We start from the raw sequence: 16822 nt of genomic DNA, 5'->3' as shown, positions 1-16822 counted from the left end.
GATGCAGCTGAACGTCCATCTTTTGAGAGCGAGAAAATTTTCGCAGTCGGCAGGACTCGAACCTACGCTCCCAGAGGGAATCTGATTTCAAGTCAGACGCCTTAACCACTCGGCCACGACTGCCGGTGGCAGAAGCGACTCCCGACAAGTGGAACCGCCGTCTTTAGAAGCAATCTGATGGCAGAAAGCGGCGTGGCGTCACTCTTTTCTGTAGGGTTTCCATTAGCCGTTACGACAGTGTGTTAATTTTCGCCTGGCGGGGGTTTGAGCCCGGGACCCTTTGGTTGAAGGTCTAGCGCTCTACCGACTGAGCTGTCCGGTCCCTCGGCCGAGCGTTGTGGTGCATGCTACATGGTGTGCGAGTGATTCGCGTGTTGTAATTACTGGCTTATGGCTCCAATGGCGACTTCACCGACTTCCCACTGACGCACCGCTGACGCTAGTTTTGTGTCGTCTTAAAACGATGGACATACCTCCAAGCAGCTGCGAGATCTTAAGAAAAGAAACGCTGCACCACTGCCTTTGCCGCACTCGAATGATTGAATTGCGATTCTTAAAAAGAAATGAATGTTCGCTCTGTCCTACACTTTCGAGCACATCTGTGTACTCACGATCTCAGCGACGGCTTTCTGCAGTCCCAGCGTCAGTGCGAGGTGAACCGATGGCCACAGTAAGCAGCGGTCGTCGCGAAACTCAGTATTCTTAAACGGAAACTTTCGTCTTGTTGAGAATGGCGTCACTGGTTTGCACCCGCATTCGCCCACGCATGTCACATGTGTGCGAAAATTTTTGCTCCTCTTTACGCAAAATCGCACGCAGCCGGTAGGATTCGAACCTACGCTCCCAGAGGGAATCTGATTTCGAGTCAGACGCCTTAACCACTCGGCCACGACTGCTGGTAGCGCGGTGTTGTCCCGACACATGCAACTGCTACCGTTTAAAGCACTGTGGTGTCAGAAAACGGCGTAGCTTCATTATTTTCCGTAGCGTTTCCACCGCTACCAGACGAATCGCTACCAAAGTATTAAAATTTCCGCCCGGACAGGGACTTGAACCCTGGACCCTTAGGTTAAAAGCCTAATGCTCTACCGACTGAGCTATCCGGGCTCACACGACGCTGTGATACCTCTCACGATGCACAACTATACATTGACTCATGTCGTTTACTGTTGTGCAATCGCTGCATGGGGCCGTTACTAATAAAACGTCGCCTAAATGCTGTCTGCAGACTTATCGCACTAAGCTCGTAACACACTATCGAAGACTGCTGACACACGATGCAACAACAAATTGCAGGAGTCGTTGCGTCTCATACGTTGGAGCAGAGAATTTACATATTTTGTCGACACTCACTGGGCAATTGGAAAATTCGCAAGCATTTCGAATGCAATGTTTCCCACGTTTTCGCTCGTTTCACGGTTCCGTTGAAAACGTTCTTCACCACCTGACACAGAAAAAGGAACGCAGTCGGTAGGACTTTTTTGATTCTTTTGCTTCTAAGGGAGTTAGTTGTCTAGTGAGTTCCTCTTATGGCATGCACTAGACAACCAGAACAGCTACAGGAGAGAGTCATTTTTGTTGTCAGCGGTAGTTGCATTATCACCAACGCAGAGCCATTCCATTGGCGTCGCATCAAAACGAATACCTGCCGAAACCCGGGATCGAACCAGGGACCTTTAGATCTTCAGTCTAACGCTCTCCCAACTGAGCTATTTCGGCTGACATTGAACGTTCCTGTTTGCATGTGTTTGTTAACCTCTGCCTCGTTGCCAATTTCACAGTCACCTTCGTCTGATAAGACACAGGGACGCTGAAAGGCGAGCAGCCGATGCAGTGAAGTCCCACACACATTTCTTCTGCTTCCATCATCGTAACAAGCAAACATGTCGACTCGACTCGTGTAATATTCACTTCGCTGACTTCACGTGACGCCGCGCTGGCGCTAGAAAACCCGTGCTATATCGATGCCAGGGGCAACTCGTGTGCAGAGAACGAGACACAAGAAGGAGTGAGCCTCTCCACCGTATGAGAGGCAGTATCTAGGAGATACACACGGTAAAACATTCGACTTGCGTTAGCTCATCAATTGCTACACGTCATCGTCTGCAAGCTAAGATGGACACATCTGCACTGCCCAGTGAGGCGACACTTGTACTAACACCCGGTGGGCGGCTGTGAGACGAGGAGATGAGCTGCGGCTTCTGAGCGCGACTGTAACGCTGCGCCCTGGATCAAATAACACTGCACATTGCTGGTGACGCGCGTGTTTAGTAGTGACGCAACTGCTAGGATGCAGCTGAACGTCCATCTTTTGAGAGCGAGAAAATTTTCGCAGTCGGCAGGACTCGAACCTACGCTCCCAGAGGGAATCTGATTTCAAGTCAGACGCCTTAACCACTCGGCCACGACTGCCGGTGGCAGAAGCGACTCCCGACAAGTGGAACCGCCGTCTTTAGAAGCAATCTGATGGCAGAAAGCGGCGTGGCGTCACTCTTTTCTGTAGGGTTTCCATTAGCCGTTACGACAGTGTGTTAATTTTCGCCTGGCGGGGGTTTGAGCCCGGGACCCTTTGGTTGAAGGTCTAGCGCTCTACCGACTGAGCTGTCCGGTCCCTCGGCCGAGCGTTGTGGTGCATGCTACATGGTGTGCGAGTGATTCGCGTGTTGTAATTACTGGCTTATGGCTCCAATGGCGACTTCACCGACTTCCCACTGACGCACCGCTGACGCTAGTTTTGTGTCGTCTTAAAACGATGGACATACCTCCAAGCAGCTGCGAGATCTTAAGAAAAGAAACGCTGCACCACTGCCTTTGCCGCACTCGAATGATTGAATTGCGATTCTTAAAAAGAAATGAATGTTCGCTCTGTCCTACACTTTCGAGCACATCTGTGTACTCACGATCTCAGCGACGGCTTTCTGCAGTCCCAGCGTCAGTGCGAGGTGAACCGATGGCCACAGTAAGCAGCGGTCGTCGCGAAACTCAGTATTCTTAAACGGAAACTTTCGTCTTGTTGAGAATGGCGTCACTGGTTTGCACCCGCATTCGCCCACGCATGTCACATGTGTGCGAAAATTTTTGCTCCTCTTTACGCAAAATCGCACGCAGCCGGTAGGATTCGAACCTACGCTCCCAGAGGGAATCTGATTTCGAGTCAGACGCCTTAACCACTCGGCCACGACTGCTGGTAGCGCGGTGTTGTCCCGACACATGCAACTGCTACCGTTTAAAGCACTGTGGTGTCAGAAAACGGCGTAGCTTCATTATTTTCCGTAGCGTTTCCACCGCTACCAGACGAATCGCTACCAAAGTATTAAAATTTCCGCCCGGACAGGGACTTGAACCCTGGACCCTTAGGTTAAAAGCCTAATGCTCTACCGACTGAGCTATCCGGGCTCACACGACGCTGTGATACCTCTCACGATGCACAACTATACATTGACTCATGTCGTTTACTGTTGTGCAATCGCTGCATGGGGCCGTTACTAATAAAACGTCGCCTAAATGCTGTCTGCAGACTTATCGCACTAAGCTCGTAACACACTATCGAAGACTGCTGACACACGATGCAACAACAAATTGCAGGAGTCGTTGCGTCTCATACGTTGGAGCAGAGAATTTACATATTTTGTCGACACTCACTGGGCAATTGGAAAATTCGCAAGCATTTCGAATGCAATGTTTCCCACGTTTTCGCTCGTTTCACGGTTCCGTTGAAAACGTTCTTCACCACCTGACACAGAAAAAGGAACGCAGTCGGTAGGACTTTTTTGATTCTTTTGCTTCTAAGGGAGTTAGTTGTCTAGTGAGTTCCTCTTATGGCATGCACTAGACAACCAGAACAGCTACAGGAGAGAGTCATTTTTGTTGTCAGCGGTAGTTGCATTATCACCAACGCAGAGCCATTCCATTGGCGTCGCATCAAAACGAATACCTGCCGAAACCCGGGATCGAACCAGGGACCTTTAGATCTTCAGTCTAACGCTCTCCCAACTGAGCTATTTCGGCTGACATTGAACGTTCCTGTTTGCATGTGTTTGTTAACCTCTGCCTCGTTGCCAATTTCACAGTCACCTTCGTCTGATAAGACACAGGGACGCTGAAAGGCGAGCAGCCGATGCAGTGAAGTCCCACACACATTTCTTCTGCTTCCATCATCGTAACAAGCAAACATGTCGACTCGACTCGTGTAATATTCACTTCGCTGACTTCACGTGACGCCGCGCTGGCGCTAGAAAACCCGTGCTATATCGATGCCAGGGGCAACTCGTGTGCAGAGAACGAGACACAAGAAGGAGTGAGCCTCTCCACCGTATGAGAGGCAGTATCTAGGAGATACACACGGTAAAACATTCGACTTGCGTTAGCTCATCAATTGCTACACGTCATCGTCTGCAAGCTAAGATGGACACATCTGCACTGCCCAGTGAGGCGACACTTGTACTAACACCCGGTGGGCGGCTGTGAGACGAGGAGATGAGCTGCGGCTTCTGAGCGCGACTGTAACGCTGCGCCCTGGATCAAATAACACTGCACATTGCTGGTGACGCGCGTGTTTAGTAGTGACGCAACTGCTAGGATGCAGCTGAACGTCCATCTTTTGAGAGCGAGAAAATTTTCGCAGTCGGCAGGACTCGAACCTACGCTCCCAGAGGGAATCTGATTTCAAGTCAGACAGACGCCTTAACCACTCGGCCACGACTGCCGGTGGCAGAAGCGACTCCCGACAAGTGGAACCGCCGTCTTTAGAAGCAATCTGATGGCAGAAAGCGGCGTGGCGTCACTCTTTTCTGTAGGGTTTCCATTAGCCGTTACGACAGTGTGTTAATTTTCGCCTGGCGGGGGTTTGAGCCCGGGACCCTTTGGTTGAAGGTCTAGCGCTCTACCGACTGAGCTGTCCCGGTCCCTCGGCCGAGCGTTGTGGTGCATGCTACATGGTGTGCGAGTGATTCGCGTGTTGTAATTACTGGCTTATGGCTCAATGGCGACTTCACCGACTTCCCACTGACGCACCGCTGACGCTAGTTTTGTGTCGTCTTAAAACGATGGACATACTCCAAGCAGCTGCGAGATCTTAAGAAAAGAAACGCTGCACCACTGCCTTTGCCGCACTCGAATGATTGAATTGCGATTCTTAAAAAGAAATGAATGTTCGCTCTGTCCTACACTTTCGAGCACATCTGTGTACTCACGATCTCAGCGACGGCTTTCTGCAGTCCCAGCGTCAGTGCGAGGTGAACCGATGGCCACAGTAAGCAGCGGTCGTCGCGAAACTCAGTATTCTTAAACGGAAACTTTTCGTCTTGTTGAGAATGGCGTCACTGGTTTGCACCCGCATTCGCCCACGCATGTCACATGTGTGCGAAAATTTTTGCTCCTCTTTACGCAAAATCGCACGCAGCCGGTAGGATTCGAACCTACGCTCCCAGAGGGAATCTGATTCGAGTCAGACGCCTTAACCACTCGGCCACGACTGCTGGTAGCGCGGTGTTGTCCCGACACATGCAACTGCTACCGTTTAAAGCACTGTGGTGTCAGAAAACGGCGTAGCTTCATTATTTTCCGTAGCGTTTCCACCGCTACCAGACGACTCGCTACCAAAGTATTAAAATTTCCGCCCGGACAGGGACTTGAACCCTGGACCCTTAGGTTAAAAGCCTAATGCTCTACCGACTGAGCTATCCGGGCTCACACGACGCTGTGATACCTCTCACGATGCACAAACTATACATTGACTCATGTCGTTTACTGTTGTGCAATCGCTGCATGGGGCCGTTACTAATAAAACGTCGCCTAAATGCTGTCTGCAGACTTATCGCACTAAGCTCGTAACACACTATCGAAGACTGCTGACACACGATGCAACAACAAATTGCAGGAGTCGTTGCGTCTCATACGTTGGAGCAGAGAATTTACATATTTTGTCGACACTCACTGGGCAATTGGAAAATTCGCAAGCATTTCGAATGCAATGTTTCCCACGTTTTCGCTCGTTTCACGGTTCCGTTGAAAACGTTCTTCACCACCTGACACAGAAAAAGGAACGCAGTCGGTAGGACTTTTTTGATTCTTTTGCTTCTAAGGGAGTTAGTTGTCTAGTGAGTTCCTCTTATGGCATGCACTAGACAACCAGAACAGCTACAGGAGAGAGTCATTTTGTGTTGTCAGCGGTAGTTGCATTATCACCAACGCAGAGCCATTCCATTGGCGTCGCATCAAAACGAATACCTGGCCGAAACCCGGGATCGAACCAGGGACCTTTAGATCTTCAGTCTAACGCTCTCCCAACTGAGCTATTTCGGCTGACATTGAACGTTCCTGTTTGCATGTGTTTGTTAACCTCTGCCTCGTTGCCAATTTCACAGTCACCTTCGTCTGATAAGACACAGGGACGCTGAAAGGCGAGCAGCCGATGCAGTGAAGTCCCACACACATTTCTTCTGCTTCCATCATCGTAACAAGCAAACATGTCGACTCGACTCGTGTAATATTCACTTCGCTGACTTCACGTGACGCCGCGCTGGCGCTAGAAAACCCGTGCTATATCGATGCCAGGGGCAACTCGTGTGCAGAGAACGAGACACAAGAAGGAGTGAGCCTCTCCACCGTATGAGAGGCAGTATCTAGGAGATACACACGGTAAAACATTCGACTTGCGTTAGCTCATCAATTGCTACACGTCATCGTCTGCAAGCTAAGATGGACACATCTGCACTGCCCAGTGAGGCGACACTTGTACTAACACCCGGTGGGCGGCTGTGAGACGAGGAGATGAGCTGCGGCTTCTGAGCGCGACTGTAACGCTGCGCCCTGGATCAAATAACACTGCACATGCTGGTGACGCGCGTGTTTAGTAGTGACGCAACTGCTAGGATGCAGCTGAACGTCCATCTTTTGAGAGCGAGAAAATTTTCGCAGTCGGCAGGACTCGAACCTACGCTCCCAGAGGGAATCTGATTTCAAGTCAGACGCCTTAACCACTCGGCCACGACTGCCGGTGGCAGAAGCGACTCCCGACAAGTGGAACCGCCGTCTTTAGAAGCAATCTGATGGCAGAAAGCGGCGTGGCGTCACTCTTTTCTGTAGGGTTTCCATTAGCCGTTACGACAGTGTGTTAATTTTCGCCTGGCGGGGGTTTGAGCCCGGGACCCTTTGGTTGAAGGTCTAGCGCTCTACCGACTGAGCTGTCCGGTCCCTCGGCCGAGCGTTGTGGTGCATGCTACATGGTGTGCGAGTGATTCGCGTGTTGTAATTACTGGCTTATGGCTCCAATGGCGACTTCACCGACTTCCCACTGACGCACCGCTGACGCTAGTTTTGTGTCGTCTTAAAACGATGGACATACCTCCAAGCAGCTGCGAGATCTTAAGAAAAGAAACGCTGCACCACTGCCTTTGCCGCACTCGAATGATTGAATTGCGATTCTTAAAAAGAAATGAATGTTCGCTCTGTCCTACACTTTCGAGCACATCTGTGTACTCACGATCTCAGCGACGGCTTTCTGCAGTCCCAGCGTCAGTGCGAGGTGAACCGATGGCCACAGTAAGCAGCGGTCGTCGCGAAACTCAGTATTCTTAAACGGAAACTTTCGTCTTGTTGAGAATGGCGTCACTGGTTTGCACCCGCATTCGCCCACGCATGTCACATGTGTGCGAAAATTTTTGCTCCTCTTTACGCAAAATCGCACGCAGCCGGTAGGATTCGAACCTACGCTCCCAGAGGGAATCTGATTTCGAGTCAGACGCCTTAACCACTCGGCCACGACTGCTGGTAGCGCGGTGTTGTCCCGACACATGCAACTGCTACCGTTTAAAGCACTGTGGTGTCAGAAAACGGCGTAGCTTCATTATTTTCCGTAGCGTTTCCACCGCTACCAGACGAATCGCTACCAAAGTATTAAAATTTCCGCCCGGACAGGGACTTGAACCCTGGACCCTTAGGTTAAAAGCCTAATGCTCTACCGACTGAGCTATCCGGGCTCACACGACGCTGTGATACCTCTCACGATGCACAACTATACATTGACTCATGTCGTTTACTGTTGTGCAATCGCTGCATGGGGCCGTTACTAATAAAACGTCGCCTAAATGCTGTCTGCAGACTTATCGCACTAAGCTCGTAACACACTATCGAAGACTGCTGACACACGATGCAACAACAAATTGCAGGAGTCGTTGCGTCTCATACGTTGGAGCAGAGAATTTACATATTTTGTCGACACTCACTGGGCAATTGGAAAATTCGCAAGCATTTCGAATGCAATGTTTCCCACGTTTTCGCTCGTTTCACGGTTCCGTTGAAAACGTTCTTCACCACCTGACACAGAAAAAGGAACGCAGTCGGTAGGACTTTTTTGATTCTTTTGCTTCTAAGGGAGTTAGTTGTCTAGTGAGTTCCTCTTATGGCATGCACTAGACAACCAGAACAGCTACAGGAGAGAGTCATTTTTGTTGTCAGCGGTAGTTGCATTATCACCAACGCAGAGCCATTCCATTGGCGTCGCATCAAAACGAATACCTGCCGAAACCCGGGATCGAACCAGGGACCTTTAGATCTTCAGTCTAACGCTCTCCCCAACTGAGCTATTTCGGCTGACATTGAACGTTCCTGTTTGCATGTGTTTGTTAACCTCTGCCTCGTTGCCAATTTCACAGTCACCTTCGTCTGATAAGACACAGGGACGCTGAAAGGCGAGCAGCCGATGCAGTGAAGTCCCACACACATTTCTTCTGCTTCCATCATCGTAACAAGCAAACATGTCGACTCGACTCGTGTAATATTCACTTCGCTGACTTCACGTGACGCCGCGCTGGCGCTAGAAAACCCGTGCTATATCGATGCCAGGGGCAACTCGTGTGCAGAGAACGAGACACAAGAAGGAGTGAGCCTCTCCACCGTATGAGAGGCAGTATCTAGGAGATACACACGGTAAAACATTCGACTTGCGTTAGCTCATCAATTGCTACACGTCATCGTCTGCAAGCTAAGATGGACACATCTGCACTGCCCAGTGAGGCGACACTTGTACTAACACCCGGTGGGCGGCTGTGAGACGAGGAGATGAGCTGCGGCTTCTGAGCGCGACTGTAACGCTGCGCCCTGGATCAAATAACACTGCACATTGCTGGTGACGCGCGTGTTTAGTAGTGACGCAACTGCTAGGATGCAGCTGAACGTCCATCTTTTGAGAGCGAGAAAATTTTCGCAGTCGGCAGGACTCGAACCTACGCTCCCAGAGGGAATCTGATTTCAAGTCAGACGCCTTAACCACTCGGCCACGACTGCCGGTGGCAGAAGCGACTCCCGACAAGTGGAACCGCCGTCTTTAGAAGCAATCTGATGGCAGAAAGCGGCGTGGCGTCACTCTTTTCTGTAGGGTTTCCATTAGCCGTTACGACAGTGTGTTAATTTTCGCCTGGCGGGGGTTTGAGCCCGGGACCCTTTGGTTGAAGGTCTAGCGCTCTACCGACTGAGCTGTCCGGTCCCTCGGCCGAGCGTTGTGGTGCATGCTACATGGTGTGCGAGTGATTCGCGTGTTGTAATTACTGGCTTATGGCTCCAATGGCGACTTCACCGACTTCCCACTGACGCACCGCTGACGCTAGTTTTGTGTCGTCTTAAAACGATGGACATACCTCCAAGCAGCTGCGAGATCTTAAGAAAAGAAACGCTGCACCACTGCCTTTGCCGCACTCGAATGATTGAATTGCGATTCTTAAAAAGAAATGAATGTTCGCTCTGTCCTACACTTTCGAGCACATCTGTGTACTCACGATCTCAGCGACGGCTTTCTGCAGTCCCAGCGTCAGTGCGAGGTGAACCGATGGCCACAGTAAGCAGCGGTCGTCGCGAAACTCAGTATTCTTAAACGGAAACTTTCGTCTTGTTGAGAATGGCGTCACTGGTTTGCACCCGCATTCGCCCACGCATGTCACATGTGTGCGAAAATTTTTGCTCCTCTTTACGCAAAATCGCACGCAGCCGGTAGGATTCGAACCTACGCTCCCAGAGGGAATCTGATTTCGAGTCAGACGCCTTAACCACTCGGCCACGACTGCTGGTAGCGCGGTGTTGTCCCGACACATGCAACTGCTACCGTTTAAAGCACTGTGGTGTCAGAAAACGGCGTAGCTTCATTATTTTCCGTAGCGTTTCCACCGCTACCAGACGAATCGCTACCAAAGTATTAAAATTTCCGCCCGGACAGGGACTTGAACCCTGGACCCTTAGGTTAAAAGCCTAATGCTCTACCGACTGAGCTATCCGGGCTCACACGACGCTGTGATACCTCTCACGATGCACAACTATACATTGACTCATGTCGTTTACTGTTGTGCAATCGCTGCATGGGGCCGTTACTAATAAAACGTCGCCTAAATGCTGTCTGCAGACTTATCGCACTAAGCTCGTAACACACTATCGAAGACTGCTGACACACGATTTGCAGGAGTCGTTGCGTCTCATACGTTGGAGCAGAGAATTTACATATTTTGTCGACACTCACTGGGCAATTGGAAAATTCGCAAGCATTTCGAATGCAATGTTTCCCACGTTTTCGCTCGTTTCACGGTTCCGTTGAAAACGTTCTTCACCACCTGACACAGAAAAAGGAACGCAGTCGGTAGGACTTTTTTGATTCTTTTGCTTCTAAGGGAGTTAGTTGTCTAGTGAGTTCCTCTTATGGCATGCACTAGACAACCAGAACAGCTACAGGAGAGAGTCATTTTTGTTGTCAGCGGTAGTTGCATTATCACCAACGCAGAGCCATTCCATTGGCGTCGCATCAAAACGAATACCTGCCGAAACCCGGGATCGAACCAGGGACCTTTAGATCTCAGTCTAACGCTCTCCCAACTGAGCTATTTCGGCTGACATTGAACGTTCCTGTTTGCATGTGTTTGTTAACCTCTGCCTCGTTGCCAATTTCACAGTCACCTTCGTCTGATAAGACACAGGGACGCTGAAAGGCGAGCAGCCGATGCAGTGAAGTCCCACACACATTTCTTCTGCTTCCATCATCGTAACAAGCAAACATGTCGACTCGACTCGTGTAATATTCACTTCGCTGACTTCACGTGACGCCGCGCTGGCGCTAGAAAACCCGTGCTATATCGATGCCAGGGGCAACTCGTGTGCAGAGAACGAGACACAAGAAGGAGTGAGCCTCTCCACCGTATGAGAGGCAGTATCTAGGAGATACACACGGTAAAACATTCGACTTGCGTTAGCTCATCAATTGCTACACGTCATCGTCTGCAAGCTAAGATGGACACATCTGCACTGCCCAGTGAGGCGACACTTGTACTAACACCCGGTGGGCGGCTGTGAGACGAGGAGATGAGCTGCGGCTTCTGAGCGCGACTGTAACGCTGCGCCCCTGGATCAAATAACACTGCACATTGCTGGTGACGCGCGTGTTTAGTAGTGACGCAACTGCTAGGATGCAGCTGAACGTCCATCTTTTGAGAGCGAGAAAATTTTCGCAGTCGGCAGGACTCGAACCTACGCTCCCAGAGGGAATCTGATTTCAAGTCAGACGCCTTAACCACTCGGCCACGACTGCCGGTGGCAGAAGCGACTCCCGACAAGTGGAACCGCCGTCTTTAGAAGCAATCTGATGGCAGAAAGCGGCGTGGCGTCACTCTTTTCTGTAGGGTTTCCATTAGCCGTTACGACAGTGTGTTAATTTTCGCCTGGCGGGGGTTTGAGCCCGGGACCCTTTGGTTGAAGGTCTAGCGCTCTACCGACTGAGCTGTCCGGTCCCTCGGCCGAGCGTTGTGGTGCATGCTACATGGTGTGCGAGTGATTCGCGTGTTGTAATTACTGGCTTATGGCTCCAATGGCGACTTCACCGACTTCCCACTGACGCACCGCTGACGCTAGTTTTGTGTCGTCTTAAACGATGGACATACCTCCAAGCAGCTGCGAGATCTTAAGAAAAGAAACGCTGCACCCACTGCCTTTGCCGCACTCGAATGATTGAATTGCGATTCTTAAAAAGAAATGAATGTTCGCTCTGTCCTACACTTCGAGCACATCTGTGTACTCACGATCTCAGCGACGGCTTTCTGCAGTCCCAGCGTCAGTGCGAGGTGAACCGATGGCCACAGTAAGCAGCGGTCGTCGCGAAACTCAGTATTCTTAAACGGAAACTTTCGTCTTGTTGAGAATGGCGTCACTGGTTTGCACCCGCATTCGCCCACGCATGTCACATGTGTGCGAAAATTTTTGCTCCTCTTTACGCAAAATCGCACGCAGCCGGTAGGATTCGAACCTACGCTCCCAGAGGGAATCTGATTTCGAGTCAGACGCCTTAACCACTCGGCCACGACTGCTGGTAGCGCGGTGGTTGTCCCGACACATGCAACTGCTACCGTTTAAAGCACTGTGGTGTCAGAAAACGGCGTAGCTTCATTATTTTCCGTAGCGTTTCCACGCTACCAGACGAATCGCTACCAAAGTATTAAAATTTCCGCCCGGACAGGACTTGAACCCTGGACCCTTAGGTTAAAAGCCTAATGCTCTACCGACTGAGCTATCCGGGCTCACACGACGCTGTGATACCTCTCACGATGCACAACTATACATTGACTCATGTCGTTTACTGTTGTGCAATCGCTGCATGGGGCCGTTACTAATAAAACGTCGCCTAAATGCTGTCTGCAGACTTATCGCACTAAGCTCGTAACACACTATCGAAGACTGCTGACACACGATGCAACAACAAATTGCAGGAGTCGTTGCGTCTCATACGTTGGAGCAGAGAATTTACATATTTTGTCGACACTCACTGGGCAATTGGAAAATTCGCAAGCATTTCGAATGCAATGTTTCCCACGTTTTCGCTCGTTTCACGGTTCCGTTGAAAACGTTCTTCACCACCTGACACAGAAAAAGGAACGCAGTCGGTAGGACTTTTTGATTCTTTTGCTTCTAAGGGAGTTAGTTGTCTAGTGAGTTCCTCTTATGGCATGCACTAGACAACCAGAACAGCTACAGGAGAGAGTCATTTTTGTTGTCAGCGGTAGTTGCATTATCACCAACGCAGAGCCATTCCATTGGCGTCGCATCAAAAACGAATACCTGCCGAAACCCGGGATCGAACCAGGGACCTTTAGATCTTCAGTCTAACGCTCTCCCAACTGAGCTATTTCGGCTGACATTGAACGTTCCTGTTTGCATGTGTTTGTTAACCTCTGCCTCGTTGCCAATTTCACAGTCACCTTCGTCTGATAAGACACAGGGACGCTGAAAGGCGAGCAGCCGATGCAGTGAAGTCCCACACACATTTCTTCTGCTTCCATCATCGTAACAAGCAAACATGTCGACTCGACTCGTGTAATATTCACTTCGCTGACTTCACGTGACGCCGCGCTGGCGCTAGAAAACCCGTGCTATATCGATGCCAGGGGCAACTCGTGTGCAGAGAACGAGACACAAGAAGGAGTGAGCCTCTCCACCGTATGAGAGGCAGTATCTAGGAGATACACACGGTAAAACATTCGACTTGCGTTAGCTCATCAATTGCTACACGTCATCGTCTGCAAGCTAAGATGGACACATCTGCACTGCCCAGTGAGGCGGACACTTGTACTAACACCCGGTGGGCGGCTGTGAGACGAGGAGATGAGCTGCGGCTTCTGAGCGCGACTGTAACGCTGCGCCCTGGATCAAATAACACTGCACATTGCTGGTGACGCGCGTGTTTAGTAGTGACGCAAACTGCTAGGATGCAGCTGAACGTCCATCTTTTGAGAGCGAGAAAATTTCGCAGTCGGCAGGACTCGAACCTACGCTCCCAGAGGGAATCTGATTTCAAGTCAGACGCCTTAACCACTCGGCCACGTCTGCCGGTGGCAGAAGCGACTCCCGACAAGTGGAACCGCCGTCTTTAGAAGCAATCTGATGGCAGAAAGCGGCGTGGCGTCACTCTTTTCTGTAGGGTTTCCATTAGCCGTTACGACAGTGTGTTAATTTTCGCCTGGCGGGGGTTTGAGCCCGGGACCCTTTGGTTGAAGGTCTAGCGCTCTACCGACTGAGCTGTCCGGTCCCTCGGCCGAGCGTTGTGGTGCATGCTACATGGTGTGCGAGTGATTCGCGTGTTGTAATTACTGGCTTATGCTCCAATGGCGACTTCACCGACTTCCCACTGACGCACCGCTGACGCTAGTTTTGTGTCGTCTTAAAACGATGGACATACCTCCAAGCAGCTGCGAGATCTTAAGAAAAGAAACGCTGCACCACTGCCTTTGCCGCACTCGAATGATTGAATTGCGATTCTTAAAAAGAAATGAATGTTCGCTCTGTCCTACACTTTCGAGCACATCTGTGTACTCACGATCTCAGCGACGGCTTTCTGCAGTCCCAGCGTCAGTGCGAGGTGAACCGATGGCCACAGTAAGCAGCGGTCGTCGCGAAACTCAGTATTCTTAAACGGAAACTTCGTCTTGTTGAGAATGGCGTCACTGTTTGCACCCGCATTCGCCCACGCATGTCACATGTGTGCGAAAATTTTTGCTCCTCTTTACGCAAAATCGCACGCAGCCGGTAGGATTCGAACCTACGCTCCCAGAGGGAATCTGATTTCGAGTCAGACGCCTTAACCACTCGGCCACGACTGCTGGTAGCGCGGGTGTTGTCCCGACACATGCAACTGCTACCGTTTAAAGCACTGTGGTGTCAGAAAACGGCGTAGCTTCATTATTTTCCGTAGCGTTTCCACCGCTACCAGACGAATCGCTACCAAAGTATTAAAATTTCCGCCCGGACAGGGACTTGAACCCTGGACCCTTAGGTTAAAAGCCTAATGCTCTACCGACTGAGCTATCCGGGCTCACACGACGCTGTGATACCTCTCACGATGCACAACTATACATTGACTCATGTCGTTTACTGTTGTGCAATCGCTGCATGGGGCCGTTACTAATAAAACGTCGCCTAAATGCTGTCTGCAGACTTATCGCACTAAGCTCGTAACACACTATCGAAGACTGCTGACACACGATGCAACAACAAATTGCAGGAGTCGTTGCGTCTCATACGTTGGAGCAGAGAATTTACATATTTTGTCGACACTCACTGGGCAATTGGAAAATTCGCAAGCATTTCGAATGCAATGTTTCCCACGTTTTCGCTCGTTTCACGGTTCCGTTGAAAACGTTCTTCACCACCTGACACAGAAAAAGGAACGCAGTCGGTAGGACTTTTTTGATTCTTTTGCTTCTAAGGGAGTTAGTTGTCTAGTGAGTTCCTCTTATGGCATGCACTAGACAAACCAGAACAGCTACAGGAGAGAGTCATTTTTGTTGTCAGCGGTAGTTGCATTATCACCAACGCAGAGCCATTCCATTGGCGTCGCATCAAAACGAATACCTGCCGAAACCCGGGATCGAACCAGGGACCTTTAGATCTTCAGTCTAACGCTCTCCCAACTGAGCTATTTCGGCTGACATTGAACGTTCCTGTTTGCATGTGTTTGTTAACCTCTGCCTCGTTGCCAATTTCACAGTCACCTTCGTCTGATAAGACACAGGGACGCTGAAAGGCGAGCAGCCGATGCAGTGAAGTCCCACACACATTTCTTCTGCTTCCATCATCGTAACAAGCAAACATGTCGACTCGACTCGTGTAATATTCACTTCGCTGACTTCACGTGACGCCGCGCTGGCGCTAGAAAACCGTGCTATATCGATGCCAGGGGCAACTCGTGTGCAGAGAACGAGACACAAGAAGGAGTGAGCCTCTCCACCGTATGAGAGGCAGTATCTAGGAGATACACACGGTAAAACATTCGACTTGCGTTAGCTCATCAATTGCTACACGTCATCGTCTGCAAGCTAAGATGGACACATCTGCACTGCCCAGTGAGGCGACACTTGTACTAACACCCGGTGGGCGGCTGTGAGACGAGGAGATGAGCTGCGGCTTCTGAGCGCGACTGTAACGCTGCGCCCTGGATCAAATAACACTGCACATTGCTGGTGACGCGCGTGTTTAGTAGTGACGCAACTGCTAGGATGCAGCTGAACGTCCATCTTTTGAGAGCGAGAAAATTTTCGCAGTCGGCAGGACTCGAACCTACGCTCCCAGAGGGAATCTGATTTCAAGTCAGACGCCTTAACCACTCGGCCACGTCTGCCGGTGGCAGAAGCGACTCCCGACAAGTGGAACCGCCGTCTTTAGAAGCAATCTGATGGCAGAAAGCGCGTGGCGTCACTCTTTTCTGTAGGGTTTCCATTAGCCGTTACGACAGTGTGTTAATTTTCGCCTGGCGGGGTTTGAGCCCGGGACCCTTTGGTTGAAGGTCTAGCGCTCTACCGACTGAGCTGTCCGGTCCCTCGGCCGAGCGTTGTGGTGCATGCTACATGGTGTGCGAGTGATTCGCGTGTTGTAATTACTGGCTTATGGCTCCAATGGCGACTTCACCGACTTCCCACTGACGCACCGCTGACGCTAGTTTTGTGTCGTCTTAAAACGATGGACATACCTCCAAGCAGCTGCGAGATCTTAAGAAAAGAAACGCTGCACCACTGCCTTTGCCGCACTCGAATGATTGAATTGCGATTCTTAAAAAGAAATGAATGTTCGCTCTGTCCTACACTTTCGAGCACATCTGTGTACTCACGATCTCAGCGACGGCTTTCTGCAGTCCCAGCGTCAGTGCGAGGTGAACCGATGGCCACAGTAAGCAGCGGTCGTCGCGAAACTCAGTATTCTTAAACGGAAACTTTCGTCTTGTTGAGAATGGCGTCACTGGTTTGCACCCGCATTCGCCCACGCATGTCACATGTGTGCGAAAATTTTTGCTCCTCTTTACGCAAAA

The 16822-nt window shown here is 50.6% G+C and overlaps 27 non-coding genes across 27 annotated transcripts; all 27 read right to left on the bottom strand.

The window, feature by feature from the left end:
• Positions 1-41: 41 nt before the first annotated feature.
• Trnas-uga (transfer RNA serine (anticodon UGA)) lies at positions 42-123 on the bottom strand. The gene has a single exon. It is a non-coding gene; the product is annotated as a tRNA-Ser (tRNA).
• A 691-nt stretch (positions 124-814) lies between these two features.
• On the bottom strand, positions 815-896 carry Trnas-cga (transfer RNA serine (anticodon CGA)). Its single transcript has one exon. It is a non-coding gene; the product is annotated as a tRNA-Ser (tRNA).
• Positions 897-1034: 138 nt separating this feature from the next.
• Trnak-uuu (transfer RNA lysine (anticodon UUU)) lies at positions 1035-1107 on the bottom strand. The gene has a single exon. It is a non-coding gene; the product is annotated as a tRNA-Lys (tRNA).
• Positions 1108-1646: 539 nt separating this feature from the next.
• Trnaf-gaa (transfer RNA phenylalanine (anticodon GAA)) lies at positions 1647-1719 on the bottom strand. Its single transcript has one exon. It is a non-coding gene; the product is annotated as a tRNA-Phe (tRNA).
• Positions 1720-2330: 611 nt separating this feature from the next.
• On the bottom strand, positions 2331-2412 carry Trnas-uga (transfer RNA serine (anticodon UGA)). Its single transcript has one exon. It is a non-coding gene; the product is annotated as a tRNA-Ser (tRNA).
• A 691-nt stretch (positions 2413-3103) lies between these two features.
• Trnas-cga (transfer RNA serine (anticodon CGA)) lies at positions 3104-3185 on the bottom strand. Its single transcript has one exon. It is a non-coding gene; the product is annotated as a tRNA-Ser (tRNA).
• A 138-nt stretch (positions 3186-3323) lies between these two features.
• Positions 3324-3396, bottom strand: Trnak-uuu (transfer RNA lysine (anticodon UUU)). The gene has a single exon. It is a non-coding gene; the product is annotated as a tRNA-Lys (tRNA).
• Positions 3397-3935: 539 nt separating this feature from the next.
• Positions 3936-4008, bottom strand: Trnaf-gaa (transfer RNA phenylalanine (anticodon GAA)). The gene has a single exon. It is a non-coding gene; the product is annotated as a tRNA-Phe (tRNA).
• Positions 4009-4619: 611 nt separating this feature from the next.
• Trnas-uga (transfer RNA serine (anticodon UGA)) lies at positions 4620-4705 on the bottom strand. The gene has a single exon. It is a non-coding gene; the product is annotated as a tRNA-Ser (tRNA).
• A 910-nt stretch (positions 4706-5615) lies between these two features.
• On the bottom strand, positions 5616-5688 carry Trnak-uuu (transfer RNA lysine (anticodon UUU)). The gene has a single exon. It is a non-coding gene; the product is annotated as a tRNA-Lys (tRNA).
• Positions 5689-6230: 542 nt separating this feature from the next.
• Trnaf-gaa (transfer RNA phenylalanine (anticodon GAA)) lies at positions 6231-6303 on the bottom strand. Its single transcript has one exon. It is a non-coding gene; the product is annotated as a tRNA-Phe (tRNA).
• Positions 6304-6913: 610 nt separating this feature from the next.
• Trnas-uga (transfer RNA serine (anticodon UGA)) lies at positions 6914-6995 on the bottom strand. The gene has a single exon. It is a non-coding gene; the product is annotated as a tRNA-Ser (tRNA).
• A 691-nt stretch (positions 6996-7686) lies between these two features.
• Trnas-cga (transfer RNA serine (anticodon CGA)) lies at positions 7687-7768 on the bottom strand. The gene has a single exon. It is a non-coding gene; the product is annotated as a tRNA-Ser (tRNA).
• A 138-nt stretch (positions 7769-7906) lies between these two features.
• Trnak-uuu (transfer RNA lysine (anticodon UUU)) lies at positions 7907-7979 on the bottom strand. The gene has a single exon. It is a non-coding gene; the product is annotated as a tRNA-Lys (tRNA).
• Positions 7980-8518: 539 nt separating this feature from the next.
• On the bottom strand, positions 8519-8592 carry Trnaf-gaa (transfer RNA phenylalanine (anticodon GAA)). Its single transcript has one exon. It is a non-coding gene; the product is annotated as a tRNA-Phe (tRNA).
• A 611-nt stretch (positions 8593-9203) lies between these two features.
• Positions 9204-9285, bottom strand: Trnas-uga (transfer RNA serine (anticodon UGA)). The gene has a single exon. It is a non-coding gene; the product is annotated as a tRNA-Ser (tRNA).
• Positions 9286-9976: 691 nt separating this feature from the next.
• Positions 9977-10058, bottom strand: Trnas-cga (transfer RNA serine (anticodon CGA)). Its single transcript has one exon. It is a non-coding gene; the product is annotated as a tRNA-Ser (tRNA).
• Positions 10059-10196: 138 nt separating this feature from the next.
• Positions 10197-10269, bottom strand: Trnak-uuu (transfer RNA lysine (anticodon UUU)). The gene has a single exon. It is a non-coding gene; the product is annotated as a tRNA-Lys (tRNA).
• A 1212-nt stretch (positions 10270-11481) lies between these two features.
• Positions 11482-11563, bottom strand: Trnas-uga (transfer RNA serine (anticodon UGA)). Its single transcript has one exon. It is a non-coding gene; the product is annotated as a tRNA-Ser (tRNA).
• Positions 11564-12253: 690 nt separating this feature from the next.
• On the bottom strand, positions 12254-12335 carry Trnas-cga (transfer RNA serine (anticodon CGA)). The gene has a single exon. It is a non-coding gene; the product is annotated as a tRNA-Ser (tRNA).
• Positions 12336-12473: 138 nt separating this feature from the next.
• Trnak-uuu (transfer RNA lysine (anticodon UUU)) lies at positions 12474-12545 on the bottom strand. Its single transcript has one exon. It is a non-coding gene; the product is annotated as a tRNA-Lys (tRNA).
• A 539-nt stretch (positions 12546-13084) lies between these two features.
• Trnaf-gaa (transfer RNA phenylalanine (anticodon GAA)) lies at positions 13085-13157 on the bottom strand. Its single transcript has one exon. It is a non-coding gene; the product is annotated as a tRNA-Phe (tRNA).
• A 612-nt stretch (positions 13158-13769) lies between these two features.
• Trnas-uga (transfer RNA serine (anticodon UGA)) lies at positions 13770-13851 on the bottom strand. Its single transcript has one exon. It is a non-coding gene; the product is annotated as a tRNA-Ser (tRNA).
• Positions 13852-14539: 688 nt separating this feature from the next.
• Trnas-cga (transfer RNA serine (anticodon CGA)) lies at positions 14540-14621 on the bottom strand. The gene has a single exon. It is a non-coding gene; the product is annotated as a tRNA-Ser (tRNA).
• Positions 14622-14760: 139 nt separating this feature from the next.
• Positions 14761-14833, bottom strand: Trnak-uuu (transfer RNA lysine (anticodon UUU)). The gene has a single exon. It is a non-coding gene; the product is annotated as a tRNA-Lys (tRNA).
• A 540-nt stretch (positions 14834-15373) lies between these two features.
• Positions 15374-15446, bottom strand: Trnaf-gaa (transfer RNA phenylalanine (anticodon GAA)). The gene has a single exon. It is a non-coding gene; the product is annotated as a tRNA-Phe (tRNA).
• Positions 15447-16056: 610 nt separating this feature from the next.
• Positions 16057-16138, bottom strand: Trnas-uga (transfer RNA serine (anticodon UGA)). The gene has a single exon. It is a non-coding gene; the product is annotated as a tRNA-Ser (tRNA).
• Positions 16139-16822: the final 684 nt, after the last annotated feature.

This window comes from Schistocerca serialis, unplaced genomic scaffold (assembly GCF_023864345.2).
Source record: "Schistocerca serialis cubense isolate TAMUIC-IGC-003099 unplaced genomic scaffold, iqSchSeri2.2 HiC_scaffold_349, whole genome shotgun sequence".
NCBI classification, from domain to species: Eukaryota; Metazoa; Arthropoda; class Insecta; order Orthoptera; family Acrididae; genus Schistocerca; species Schistocerca serialis.
The sequence above is the reverse complement of the archived record's forward strand: the minus strand, read 5'-3'. Positions and strand labels throughout refer to the sequence as shown.